This window comes from Garra rufa, chromosome 4, assembly GCF_049309525.1.
Source record: "Garra rufa chromosome 4, GarRuf1.0, whole genome shotgun sequence".
Classification (NCBI taxonomy): domain Eukaryota; kingdom Metazoa; phylum Chordata; class Actinopteri; order Cypriniformes; family Cyprinidae; genus Garra; species Garra rufa.
The window spans coordinates 34,461,636-34,473,701 of NC_133364.1; the positions used below are offsets into that span (position 1 = coordinate 34,461,636).

At 37.8% G+C, this 12,066-nt stretch overlaps 1 pseudogene; it reads left to right on the forward strand.

The window, feature by feature from the left end:
- Positions 1–12,066, forward strand: part of LOC141332898 (uncharacterized) — a 160,707-nt pseudogene that overhangs the window by 92,385 nt on the left and 56,256 nt on the right.

The window sequence follows — 12,066 nt, forward strand, 5'->3', positions numbered from 1 at the left end:
GAACTATAGATCTGAACGCACCCAGAGATTCAGTTTGTGTTCATTTTTCTTTTTGTTAATTCCTCTCATCTTAAAGAGACATTATCCAAATACACAGAAAAACTCCTGCTGAAGCAACTATTATAAAGATGGCGTTTATTAAAGAGGAGAGTGAAGACATGAAGATTGAAGAAACATTCAGAGTCAAACATGAAGATACTGAGGAACAAACAGGTTGGTTTTCATTCCCCAAGCTGAACTCATCCATTTGATCCTTATTCAAATGTGCAGCTACAGAAATTAATGATATTTTTAAAGCAGTCGTTTGGCAACCCATTTATATTCACAAAAATGGATGACCCACACAAGCAATGTCCCTCTTTACTTAACAACTTAACATAAACTGTAAGAATATGACAAACGCTGATGAATAAACAGTCAAATAAGGCTATTACAGCAGTCCTAAATGATTATTTTGTAATTTAATAAAGTAAGTAAGTTGATATGAGCAACTAGAGTCATTTAAAAATGTACAAAATAACACAGAGTGAAAAAAGAGTGGCATTTTGGGGTGTTACAGAAACTACAGTTACCAAGGTAAAAAGAGTGTTAACAATGTATAAATATAAACACAACAGTTTGTTCTAGGGTCTGTTCTTCATACGTCGCTAGCTTAAAAAAGGGTCATAATAAAAAGAGGGTCACCTAGGATGCCTTGAGGGTGAGTAATTAATGGGGTGAAATATCCCTTTAAACCATGCTAATTCTTGTACATAAATACCAAAACATTGCTTAAGCTAACCCTAGAGAATGGCATAGTCCAGTGGTTCTCAAACTTTTTACAGTGGCGTACCCCCTGTGGCATTTGACATTCTTCTGAGTACCCCCACAATATTTAAAGGATAAAATTTCCCCCTTTTAAATTGACATACACATGAATTTTTACTTTTTTATAGAGGCATCTTTTATGTCATATTCAAGTGTATTATTAATATCTGACCCTGGAGCACAAAACCAGACTTGTGTGGCGTGGGTATATTCGTAGCAGTGGCCAAAAATACATTGTAAGGGTCAAAATGATAATTTTTTCTTTGGTGCCAAAAGTCATTATGATATTAATTAGAAATCATGTTCCATGAGGATATTTTGTACATTTCCTACTGTGAATATATCAAAAACTTAATTTCTAAATAATTATATGCAGTGCTAATTACTTCATTTTTAACTTTAAAGATAATTTTCTATTTTTAAATAGTTGTATCTCGGCCAAATATTCTCCTATCCTAACAAACCATACATCAATGGTAATGGTGGAACAGTTCATTTTGTGTCTAGGGTCACAAAAAAAGCAATAAATAATGGCAAAATAAAGTGATTAGATTTAGAGTACATACCAAAAGTTTGGACACACCTTCTCATTCAAAGAGTTTCTTTATTTTCTTGACTATGAAAATTGTAGATTCACACTGAAGGCACTATGAATTAACACATGTGGACTTATATACACTTAACAAAAAAGTGTGAAACTGAAAATATGTCATATTCTAGGTTCTTCAAAGTAGCCACCTTTTTGCTTTGATTACTGCTTTGCACGCTCTTGGCATTCTCTTGATGAGCTTCGAGAGGTAGTCACCTGAAATGGTCTTCCAACAGTCTTGAAGGAGTTCCCAGAGATGCTTAGCATCTTGTTGGCCCTTTTGCCTTCACTCTGCAGTCCAGATCACCCCAAACCATCTCGATTGGGTTCAGGTCCGGTGACTTTGGAGGCCAGGTCATCTGGCGCAGCACCCCATAACTCTCCTTCTTGGTCAAATAGCCCTTACACAGCCTGGAGGTGTGTTTGGGGTCATTGTCCTGTTGAAAAATAAATGATGGTCCAACTAAACACAAACCGGATGGAATAGCATGCCGTTGCAAGATGCTGTAGTAGCCATGCTGGTTCAGTATGCCTTCAATTTTGAATAAATCCCCAACAGTGTCACCAGCCAAGCACCCCCACACCATCACACCTCCTCCTCCATGCTTCACGGTAGCATATAGAGTCCATCCGTTCACCTTTTCTGCGTCGCACAAAGACACAGATTTGGACTCATCATACCAAAGCACAGATTTCCACTGGTCTGATGTCCATTCCTTGAGTTCTTTAGCCCAAACAAGTCTCTTCTGCTTGTTGCCTGTCCTTAGCAGTGGTTTCCTAGCAGATATTCTACCATGAAGGCCTGATTCACACAGTCTCCTCTTAACAGTTGGCTGGTGACTCGGATGAACTTATCCTCCGCAGCAGAGGTGACTCTTGGTCTTCCTTTCCTGGGGCGGTCCGCATGTGAGCCAGTTTTTTTGTAGCGCTTGGTGGTTTTTGTGACTGCACTTGGGGACACTTTCAAAGTTTTCCCAGTTTTTCGGACTGACTTACCTTCATTTCTTAAAGTAATGATGGCCACTCGTTTTTCTTTACTTAGCTGCTTTTTCTTGCCATAATACAAATTCTAACAGTCTATTCAGTAGGACTATCAGCTGTGTATCCACCTGACTTCTGCACAACACAACTGATGGTCCCAACCCCATTTACAAGGCAAGAAATCCCACTTACCTGACAGGGCACACCTGTGAAGTGAAAACCATTTGTGACCATGGACCACAAAACCAGTCATAAGGTTAAATTTTACAAAACTGAGATATATACATCATATGAAAGCTCAATAAATAAGCTTTCTATTGATGTATGGTTTGTTAGGATTGGACAATATTTAGCCGAGATACATCTATTTGAAAATCTGGAATCTGAGGGGGCAAAAAAATCAAAATACTGAGAAAATCACCTTTAAAGTTGTCCAAATTAAGTTCTTAGCAATGCATATTACTAATCAAAAATTACATTTTGATAGGTTTACAGTAGGAATTTTACAAAAAAATCTTAATGTAACATGATCTTTACTTAATTTCCTAATGATTTTTGACATAAAAGAAAAAACAATAATTTTGACCTATACTATGTATTTTTGGCTATTGCTACAAATATACCCCAGCGACTTAAGACTGGTTTTGTGCTACAGGGTCACATTTCAGGTGACTACCTCTTGAAGCTCATCAAGAGAATGCCAAGAGTGTGCAAAGCAGTAATCAAAGCAAAAGGTGGCTACTTTGAAGAACCTAGAATATGACACATTTTCATATATATTTTCAAGTATATAATTCCACATGTGTTAATTCATAGTTTTCATGCCTTCAGTGTGAATCTACAATTGTCAGTCATGAAAATAAAGAAAACTCTTTGAATGAGAAGGTGTGTCCAAACTTTTGGTCTGTAGTGTATAATTAATATCGCCAGTAGGTGGCAATATGAATCTTGTCTTAATGAGTGAGGCGTCACGTCTTTCATTCATTCAGTAAAGAAGCAAACGGATGTAGTTCATTGACTCTGCAAATCGTTCAAAGCTGCAGATTTCTTCATTAACGAAACACCGCAGTTGCTTGGAGACACACACCAGTTTTGTTGCAGATTTCATTGCAAAAAGTGGTGTAGTGGTGCCTGGAGAAGGTATTGTAAGGTACTGTTTTCGCTATGTACTGATTCAAATCAGTAATCAATAATAATTATAACTTTACCATTACTTTGCATGCCCTTCATATGCACAGGCTGGGGTGTGGGAGATGGGGCTGGCATGGGCGCAATCGCCAAACATATTTCAAAGCAAGCCGGCGCCACAGTCCTGACTGCATCATCACTGTCTTTACTGAGTGTTTTTAGCGAATAATTGCATTTATTCACATATGACCGGATGTGATGGACTCATGATTTTGGCTAATGTAGGACACCGCTGAATGATGGGGATAAGAAGGGATTGAAGTGGATACGCAAAGCCACCTGATAAATATAACAAACAAAATTGTATGAGTAAAGAGATGAGGTAATTTCGATGTCGTTTGATTGTTTACTGCACTCCAATGTTCCTGTTTTATAGTAAAAGCGGCATTTTGCTTGTCAGAAATACATGCTCGTTTTTAATGTTACTTTAAATTGGGTTCAGCATTTAGTTCGCGTACCCCCTTCCATCACCTCACGAACCCCAAGGGGTATGTGTACCCCTGTTTGAGAACCACTGTAAAAATATCTAACAGCACCTGAAGAAATTACATACCCCAGTTATATGCAAAAAACTGGTAACTTATAGCTTTAATAAGCACAGTTTATTTTTAAATCCTGACTGAAATAGCTCACAAATACAGTTTCTCTCTAAATCTGATGGGTGAGATCTGCTACTGAAATTTGAGATCTATCTATAATTACTCTGTTCTTCTTAAATTACTAATTTGCAGCAATCTTTTACAGTGAAATTATACCACAGACAACACTGTTCTAGTATTTTTATTACTTTTCTGACTTCAAGAACCTTTCGGCTCTGTCATTTATAAAACACTGAGAAAAACAAAAAAGAGGCTTATGTATTTTCCACTTAACCCTATAATGCCTGTTGTATCATATTTAATACATTAATTTCCAATGACCCCAAATTATCTACGTGTTCAATACATTTATTTACATTTTTGGCCAAAACTGCACTATATTGCTCTTTTTGCGTAGTTGGCTCTTTTAGCTCAGTTTTGGTCTATGGGCCATAGATTCCTGGTTTATTTAGTCTTAAGATAAAAATATTCTATTATAAAAACAGCAACAATAAAAATTGCATATAATTGAATTATTTCTAGCTTTACACAGCTAATAGCAAGTTGATGTTTTATAATATAACTAAAACCTTTTTAAAGAATACATAAAATGAATAAAGTCTTTAGTGGTTTGATAAATATTGTATGGAATACAATCTGAACAGCAATTTGAAAACATAAAAGCTGTTTGACTTCCTCCTCAAACGTGTCAGAAAGGAGCACACCTGTGTCAACAGGGGTAACCCTGCACTATTTCTGCTGCTCCATAAGCACCACCTGCTGTCAGAGAGTGAATTTACATTTTCATTCATCTCCTGTCATTCCCTCATGCTCCTTGTGTATTTTGGGCTTGAGCATATGCCTCTTTTACTCAGCATACAGGCAGTGTTGATAAACTGGTTGTTGGAAGTGTCACACAGAGCGTGCACATACCTGTGTGTGTATTAGAGAGAATGCGTGATTGATTTGAAGTGGGCTTTGGCTGAATGCATTTTGCAATTACATCACATGCCACCTCAGGCCCAAAATCTGCAGCAATTAGAAAAATTGCAAGTCCCACTGAATCATTATTTGATATAGATTTGATATGGTTAAATTCTGCAATCGCAAAAACGCTAAATCCTGGAGGGACTGTTTAAACAAAGTGTGATAACAGTTGGTAACTGGTTTGTTTTATAAGGGGTTTGATATTTGCCAGCTTGAAATGTGTTTGGGACATTTCCTCTAGAACAGCGGTTCTCAATTCCAGTCCTCGCGCCCCCCCGCTCTGCACATTTTGTGTGTTTCACGTATCGCTTCCGACGTTTGTTCTATTCCAACGTTACTGCCCTTCGAAGTGGACATCACAGGATATTCCGCCATTATTCATTAGTTCAAAGCGAGCGTATGTGTTCCATTTGAAGGTCATTAAAGCGTGCGAGACGTAAATTTAAAATGCATTTATTTACAGATGCACTTATGTCACACTTCTCTAGTAAGTTTCATCTGTGTGTGAAGACGCTGCATGCGGTGGCGTAGCGCAAATATGTGAATGAATGTTTCGAAGTGTAGTAAACAGATTTCCCCCGCTTAGGGAGCAGGGAGCAATGAACACTGTGCAGGCAATGTCAATCGATTGGGAACACATCCTTCACGGACCTCACTTCTAACGAGCTCGTTATCTGAATCAGGTGTGTTAACTAAGCGAGACATGCAAAATATGCAGAGCGGGGGGGCGCGAGGACTGGAATTGAGAACCGCTGCTCTAGAAAGTAACGAGTTAACATTCTTGAAAAGAGGATTGCAGACAACTCACCTTTCAGTAGCTTAGTGCAGTGGTTCTCAATTCCAGTCCTTGCAACCCTGTTTGTTCGATAGAACCGCAGGCTTAGTGGGTAGTATTATGCATATATGTTCTTTGTTTTGAAATGTATTGATGTTACGCTATTATGTGCAATTAACATGGGATTAACTATCGGTCTCTTTCGGCTTTAGACCTGATGCTGCTGAAAGAGGAAAGTGAAGAACTAAATGAAATGGAAGACAAAGATCAATATAAGAAACATGATTTCACTGGAGAAAGTTTGTTTAGTTGCTCAGAAGCTAAAAGTAATTTCATCTGCCAACAGTGTGGAAAGAGTTTCACCAAAAAAGAAAGCCGTGAAATCCATTTAAGAATTCACACTGGAGAGAAACCTTACATATGCCCTATATGTGGACTAAGTTTCACTCAAAAAGGAACCCTTAACAGACACATGGGAATTCACACCGGAGAGAAGCCTTACACCTGCAAACTGTGTGGAAGTAGTTTCAGTCGAAAAGAAGACCTTAAAAACCACATGAGAATTCATACTGGAGAGAAGCCTTATACCTGCCAACATTGTGGAAGACGTTTTTGTCAACAGAGAAACCTCAAAGTCCACATGAGTGTTCACACTGGAGAGAGAGATTTCAACTGCCAACAATGTGGAAAAAGTTTCACTAAAAAAGAAACCCTTAAAAGGCACAGTAGAATTCACACTGGAGAGAAACCTTACATCTGCCCTCAATGTGGCCTGAGTTTCACTCAAAACGGGAGCCTTAAAAGGCACACAAGAATTCACACCGGAGAGAAGCCTTACACTTGCCAACTGTGTGGAAAGAGTTTCAATCAAAAAGGAGACCTTAAAAACCACATGAGAATTCACACTGGAGAGAAGCCTTACACCTGTCAACAATGTGGAAAGAGTTTCTTTAAAAAAGAAACCCTTAAAAGGCACAGTAGAGTTCACACTGGAGAGAAACCTTACATCTGCCCTAAATGTGGACTAAGTTTCACTCAAAAAGGAAGCCTTAACAGCCACATTAGAATTCACAGTGGAGAAAAGCCGTTCATATGCCCTAAGTGTGGAAAGAGTTTCTCCAAACAAGGAAACCTCAAAGTTCACATGAGCATTCACACCGGAGAGAAGCCTTACTTGATCAAGGGTCTCACCTCAGCCATGGTATCAAATTTGGAGGAGAGTGCTGATCATTTACTCTCCCCCACCGGCAATCCCCGCAGGACCCGAGTCTCATGTCCAGCAGGGATTATTGGAGCGGGTGAATAGTGAATAACCAGCACCCTCTCCACCCTCAATACCACAACTGAGGTGAGACCCTTGAGCAAGACACCGAACCCCCAATTGCTCCCTGGGCCATTGGCTGCCCATTGATCCAGGTGTGTGTGCACTTTGATGGGTTAAATGCAGAGCACAAATACTTGGCCACATGCACGTTCCTTCCTCCTTTCAATTTTTTTTCCAGTTATAGTGGCCAGTCACCATGACCTTTTTCCACTGACCACAGGCTGAGACTACACAGGTGTACTGAGTTTGGCGAAATTATCTAATTTCTTTCAGGATTTATATTCATATTTTTGTAAAGGTTACTGAAGTGACTGACATTCTCCACTGGTGTGCTGTAGATTATAATAGGGGTGTGAACTGTGTCCCATGTCGTGAAGTCCACCAGTAGCACTTTTGTGCCAGAAGAACAACCTCTCTCTCAATGCCAAAAAGACCAATGTGTCAGGATGTTCACCTCCTCTCTGTGAGCCATCTCATCGGTAAACAGTCCTGCTACCTTGTGTTGTCAGTGAATTTGAGCAGTGTGTGGCCATCCAGTTATGAATATAGAAGGGAATACAGAAGTTTTGATTTGTGTATTTTGATGAGTAAAGCTTGCCTGTTCCAGTGGTGAATGTAGGGGTGAACACCTTGGCTGTATTCGAAATCGCATACTTAATGAGTAGGTACTTAATTTCAATAAGTACGTACTTAAAGGGATAGTTCACCCAAAAATGTAAATTTGATGTTTATCTGCTTACCCCCAATGCATTCAAGATGTAGGTTACTTTGTTTCCTCAGAAAAACACAAACGAACATTTTTAATAAAAACCGGTGCAGTCTGCCAGTCTTATCATGGACGTGGATGGGCACCAACCCATTAAAAGTAAACAAAAACACGCACAGACAAATCCAAATTACACCCTGTGGCTCGTGACGATACATTGATGTCTTAAGACACGAAACGATCGGTTTTTGTGAGAAACTGAACAGTATTTATATCATTTTTTACCTTTGATACACAGCCACGTCCATCTGTCATGAGCACGAGTTTGGCATCAGTCACGTCACATGTGTAGCGCTTCTGGCGTAGAATCCCTTTAACAAGCGCTTAAAGAGTACCTACTCTACAGCCAAATCTCGTTGAGTTTTAATGCGATCCACCATGATGACGTTATCATGCGATCTACGACGTTAAAACAAGAGCAACAATTTAAAAGATATGAGCGACATGTTTTAATTCATCTATCTGTATATATTATGATGTTGATCAATTTTCTCATTTTGTGGTCTTCTAGAAGAAACAGATGCCTTGATGATTGTAGTACGTTTTTAGGCTATAACCCAGTTTAATGGGTTTAAAGATGTTATTTTTTATTACGAAAACCTAAAATCGTAACCACTTGAATATTTTAAATTTATTTATGTGCAAAAGGTTTATCCACACACAAAACTGGCTTGAAATCTCCTTTGTTTTCCACTTTTTATTGTTGGATTTCTCTCGTTTCACCCCGAGGCTTATAAATAACAAAAAACAGCACATGCAATTTTATTGCATTATGATTATATGAATATTACGATAATTTAAAGATATTTAATCTTTTTTTCACGTGAAGAGAATCACATGTACGCAAACCCTTTATAGTTTTTTTTTCTGTCATTATGATTGTTCACTAATAAAATAGATATATTTTCCTGCGGTTGTACTTATAAGTTCTGCAGTAATAATAAAAATAAAATAAAGGCGACAGGTGCACAGAACACCCAATGGCATCACGACAACCCTACCTAGTACGTTTCCCTCCTTGTTTGCAATGTTTGCAATATCTGCACAAAGGAGACGACAATCAGCTGCTGGAAGATCACGTCTTTGGAGAAGACTTTTGATTTTACACTTAGAAATTAAGATGACCTCGGAATGCATTCCTAGACAACACCAACGTTTCTGAACAATAATACTGATAAATGCTAACCACTAATTAATTATATTTTTAGTAAAATGAACTACATGCATTTTTTTAATACGCCATATGCATGACATATTCATGACTATGCAGTCATTGTGAATACATCTCAGTTCTCAGTCAAGTAATGAATTAATGCTATATTTTATTAACTGACAACAAGAACCACGAATAAATCTGTAAAAGAATAAATAAAATTAACCTTGATGTTAAATAAATACAAGTCAAAGATATATAAAACAAAGCTTCATTCAAAGTAATTGTTCATTCAAAGTAATTGTAATTGATACTTAGGTATACTTACACCTGAATCTCGCGAGAAATAGTGCTTCATCCTGGTAAATCTCGCCTACTCTTTTGTGGATTTTGAGATTTCATGCATACTTTTTCGTCGCCTACTGCTTTTTGCCTACTAAATAGTATGGAAGTATGCGATTTCGAATTTCAGCTCATGACTCTGGTTTTGTCCAGGTTTACTGTCAATGCCCATTCCTCACAGTACTGTTCCAGCAGGGCCAGGCTGCGCTGGAGACCCTCAGCTGTAGGAGACTGCAGGACCAGGTCGTCCGCATACAGAAGGCATTTTATTTCAGAGTCGTGTAGAGCCAGGCCTGGGATTTCATCATAGCGGTCTAGAGCTTCTGCCAGCTCGTTGATGTAGATGTTAAACAGGGTTGGGCTCAGACTGCATCCCTGCCTCACTCCACCACCCTGCTGGAAGAACTCACTTCTGAGATTGCCGATTTTAACCGCACATTTACTGTTTTTATATATGGATTGTATAACATTGAATGTTTTTCCACCAATGCCAATTTGTAATAATTTGTATAGTAAACCATCATGCCAGATAGAGTCAAAAGCTTTTTTTTAAATCAACAAAACATGTAAATACTTTTCTTTGTTTGCCTTTTAGATTTTTGTTAACTAGAATGTGGAGAATAGATGTGGTTCAGACGTATGTTGTTTTGGTAAAAAGCCAATTTGTGATTTATTTAGGATGTTGTGTCTTGTAAGGAATGTTACTATGCGGCCGTTTATTATATTGCAAAAAAGCTTTGCTAGGTTACTGCCTACACAAATGCCACGGTAATTACTGGGATCAAATTTATCTCCTTTATATATATATATATATATATATATTAGTGGTGGGCCGTTATCGGCGTTAACGTGCTGCGTTAACGTGAGACTCATATCGCGCGATAAAAAAAATATCGCCGTTAATCTATTCTCAAAGTTGGGTTGGGAGCTGGGTCTAAACTACGCAAGATATGATGACTTTCACCTTGATATTTTAGCGCGGATGACGTATATCTAGTTGAATTGCAATGTAGGGGGCGAGAACGAGTCTTCAACTTCTGTGAAAAAATTACCACATCAAATGAGACGCGCAAACATGGATGCAGTTATGAAGCCGCTTCAGGGCAGGTGCGTGCGTTGCTAGACCCTTTTTACTGGGGCACGTGCCCCAGTGAAAATCTGCTGTGCCCCAGTAAAATCTCAAGTTTGAGTTATAATTTACTTTGATAATCCCGAAATAAAGACATTATGCTATATGCAACAACTGAATTGACGCTTCTAAAAGCAACGCAGTTTATTGGAAGATGCACGCAGATAGGCTATCCATACCCGCGCGCCTGTGTATTTTACTGGAACGCGCACGTCGTACAGCCTTTTGCGCAGAAGTACTTGGTTACACAAGTTTGTATAGTTAATTGTGTTTTAAATGCAATTGTCAAGCAGTTTGTAATGCATTTTGGAAACAGGAGATGAGCGCCTGGTCTAATGCGCCACCTGGCTTGAGAAACCCGTTCTCAAAGACTTACTTTTAGTCATTATTTGGGTAGCACACATATTCTGAATGCTTTCAGAAGAATTCAAATTAGCCATTTTAATCTAGATTAATCTAGATTAATTTCAAGATTTAATCTAGATTAATCTAGATTAAAAAATTAATCTATGCCCACCACTAATATATATATATATATATATATATATATATATATATATATATATATATATATGTGTGTGTGATCAGTATTTCAGACCAGATCTCAGGGAAGTTACCAGACCATAAAACAAGATTGAATAATTTGGCTAGAGTTTTTATTTTTTATTTTCTTTCAGTAAAATCTCTCCCTCTGATACTTTTAAAGCAATATGTGGGCTAAAAGAATATAGTTTGCCCGGTCCAGATGGTCTGAAAGCTAAATTTGTGACCCTGGACCACAAAACCAGTCATAAGGTAAAATTTGACAAAACTGATTTGTATACAACATATGAAAGCTCAATAAATAAGCTTTCTATTGATGTATGGTTTGTTAGGATAGGACAATATTTGGCCGAGACACATCTATTTGAAAATCTGCAATCTAAGGGTGCAAAAAAATCTAAATACTGAGAAAATCACCTTTAAAGTTGTCCAAATTAAGTTCTTAACAATGCCTATTACCAATCAAAAATTACATTTTGATATATTTACAGTAGGAATTTTACAAAAAATCTTAATGGAACATGATCTTTACTTAATTTCCTAATGATTTTTGGCATAAAAGAAAAATCAATAATTTTGACCCATACCATGTATTTTTGGCTATTGCTACAAATATACAGCGACCTAAGACTGGTTTTGTGGTCCAGGGTCACATTTGCTAAAATTGCTTCTCACATCTTAATGTATCCTTTGACAGATTTATTTATTTATCTTCCTGTTCATTGCCTTCCATATGGAAATGTGCTAAGACTATTCCACTTTTCAAAAGTGGTGACCCATCTGATTTGAACAAAATCAAATGGGTGTCTCAGCTCTCTTTATCGCTCAATTAATTGCTTTTCATTTCAAGTCAGAAAAAGATTAATCTCCCAATTAATTCTTCCTATTGTTGACTATGCAGATA